Source organism: Etheostoma spectabile, chromosome 20 (assembly GCF_008692095.1).
Source record: "Etheostoma spectabile isolate EspeVRDwgs_2016 chromosome 20, UIUC_Espe_1.0, whole genome shotgun sequence".
In the NCBI taxonomy this organism is placed as follows: domain Eukaryota; kingdom Metazoa; phylum Chordata; class Actinopteri; order Perciformes; family Percidae; genus Etheostoma; species Etheostoma spectabile.
In genome coordinates this window covers 7,645,984-7,648,853 of record NC_045752.1, presented here as the reverse complement: position 1 = coordinate 7,648,853, position 2,870 = coordinate 7,645,984, and the positions used below count along the sequence as shown (strand labels likewise).

Sequence of the window (2,870 nt, the reverse complement as noted above, 5' to 3'; positions counted from 1 at the left end):
GTGTGTGTGTGTGTGTGTGTGTGTGTGTGTGTGTGTGTGTGTGTGTGTGTCTAAAATATATTAAAAAGAGACAACTGAATGAAAAAGTTGATGCTGTCCGTGAAAATCTTCTTACTAAGCTTGGTGTGTTCAATATGACAACACTATAACTGAGTGTTATTACTAAACACTGTGCGCTTATCAATCTCTTTTCCACTGATGCAATGAAGCATGACTGTCATGTTGTTATGCTGTCTAATGGTTCAACCCTCACTAGTTACAGCTATCTCAAACACATCTGCACATCATGTTCTTTACACAGGAAGTTTTGTTTACTCGTAACAGGGAGCACTATACAACCTGTGAAAACAGTTGTATTACGTCTTCTGTGATTCTGAAGAGAGCTCAAGTCTGAGGAAAGAAACCATGATGCCATTGTTGGGATGTCATCAGGGTTTTCTCCCTTCTGTCTTCAAATTTGTAAATACCAAGGACAGGCTGTTGACTATTCCTTTTTTTTAATGTGTTTCTCGCAATCTACCCCATCTTTATTCAAGTGTAACACTAAATTGTTGAAGTACTACTTTAATTTCATTTGAAATAATTTACTGTTATTTACTATATTAGAATTGGATTATTTTACAGTCCTTAATGTCTTTGATTACAAAAAGTAATATGCAGAGCCTGGGAGGTATCATGAAGAAGAATAAACTCATTTATCATAAAATATTGCCTTCATGCCATTAGTGTTGTCTTGTGTGTACCTTCACACTCTCACGATGGATTGGATTGCATATTGTTTGTATATTGATGTTGGACTGAGATATGTGAATGTACTTCAGGTTTTGGCTGTTAAACACAAATGCACTGCGCTACCAAAGAAATGGCTCAGGGATACATCACATTCAAATGAATAAGTGTTATTTTTTAGGCACTTGTTGGTATTTAGGATGTTTTTTTACTATTTATTTAACCAAGAAAAAAACTCACTGAAATTAAAAATCTCCTGGCCAAGAGAAGTAGCAGTACAGTCACACATAGTACACAAAAACAGAAAATAACAACAACAGCAGCATATATTTCCCAAAGTCAACAACAATTAGAAATGACTAGGATCCTCATTCTAATCATAAATGGTGCTCAATACTAATTAAATGCAAATAAACTGTAAACACAACTTTTTCAAAGGCATTAGACCTTGTTATTGGACACATGCAGTGCAGGACTAAAGGGCATGGTTTGGGAAACAGCAGTGGATACTCAGACACTGTAGGACAGTATACCAACCAGTCCACTATAACAATAAAGAGCTGCTCCTGTTTTGCAGTATTATTAAATTTCATGAATGCTGCACTGCAGATCAGCATTGTGTGTGTGTGTGGATGTTGAGTATGTCTTTGCCTGGGTGGGTACCATCACTTCTCTGTGCCCATTTATTTGCTTCTAAACAGTACATTTGTGTCCTTGATGGACGGCAGCCTGTAGTCAACCACCCTCACAGCCATTTAAATCTCATGGTGCTGGACAAAGCTGAGGTAAAACATATGCTGAGTTTGGTTTATAAAAATGTTCACGCTCACCTGAGAGTCTGTAAATGAATGCCCTAAACAGACAAGGCTGCTCTCATCTACTATTTAATATGCTTATTTATTGTCACAGACAAAGCACAATAATCCCCCTCAAGAGCCCAGCTGCCAATCAACACTTAGTTAATGGAGGTGATTTGCAGAGTTGTACGAGTCTCGACACTCTAATGTGCCGACAGAAGGAAAAACCCAACATTTGTAATTACTGTAGCAAACACTGTTGGTTGTTTTTTTCTGCATCTTTGTTCCTTAATATTTGAACATCACTTCAAAGCTTGCTGAAGTGTGAAATACAAAATAGTCTCGAGAAAATAATTTGTCTATACAAACCTTATTCCTATAATGAAACTTGGATATTACTCTCTGTAATCCACTGCTATGTTAATTGTAAAATCCATCTAACACACCTCAGTCACTTTGGCTTTCACAGTACACATGTGCATAACTTTTAGAAAACAAAATACATTTTAGTTAAGCATTTACTTTGTGTCACAACGCTGATTAAAATTTCTGTCAAGTCTCGGCAGTATTATCTCTGTTGGTTGTGTTACAGTGAAAAGTGAATTAAAAGTGTTCAGCATCCGTGCTGCCACTCTTTAAGCCAACCTAACACAGATACAGTAGATGGAAAGCTGGAGGGAGGGAATGCCTTCTGTAGTGATTCCCATTGGGACACAATACCTCATTTCCACATCTCAGTTCTTATCATTTTCATTGTACTTAAAAGTAAGTCAGCGTGCCATTTGCATGCTTGCCATGATTATTTTCTGTCACCTGGAGGCAACATGGTCACTGTCTCTTTGTCATTCTGAGTACCATTAATGAGCTTTGCTTGCTTTAGATAAAATAATAAACTGGTATTTTCTTTTTCTTCTTTTTTTCTATTTTCTTTTGTTTCTTTAAAAAAATATATACATATATAGCCTACTGTAGATAATAAATATGTATAATAGTATTAAATATATTTACAGTCAATCCAAATGAAATCCTGAGAGAATCAGACAGAAGGAAAGGAAGAGAGGACATTTAAAGATAGGAAATGATAAACCAGGGATGTTATGATTACATGGTCAGCATCTTAAACCACTGCAACCAGGATGCCCCATGTGTACGCCACAACACTATGAACTATTTAATTAGGGGAAGCAGATGCTATGGCAGAAAATCTTCAATTATACCACAACAATCTGAAATAATATTAACATTAGTAATTGATTTTATGTTGAAAACGTACACTGAATACCTTTGTATAGTGTGCTGTTGTGTTAGTTCAAAGAATAGTAAAGCAAACCGGTTATAGCGGAC

The 2,870-nt window shown here is 36.2% G+C and overlaps 1 protein-coding gene across 1 annotated transcript in view; it reads left to right on the top strand.

Annotated features, from left to right (window-relative positions):
- Nucleotides 1–2,870, top strand: part of htr1d (5-hydroxytryptamine (serotonin) receptor 1D, G protein-coupled) — a 21,816-nt gene that overhangs the window by 15,732 nt on the left and 3,214 nt on the right. The window lies entirely within an intron of this gene.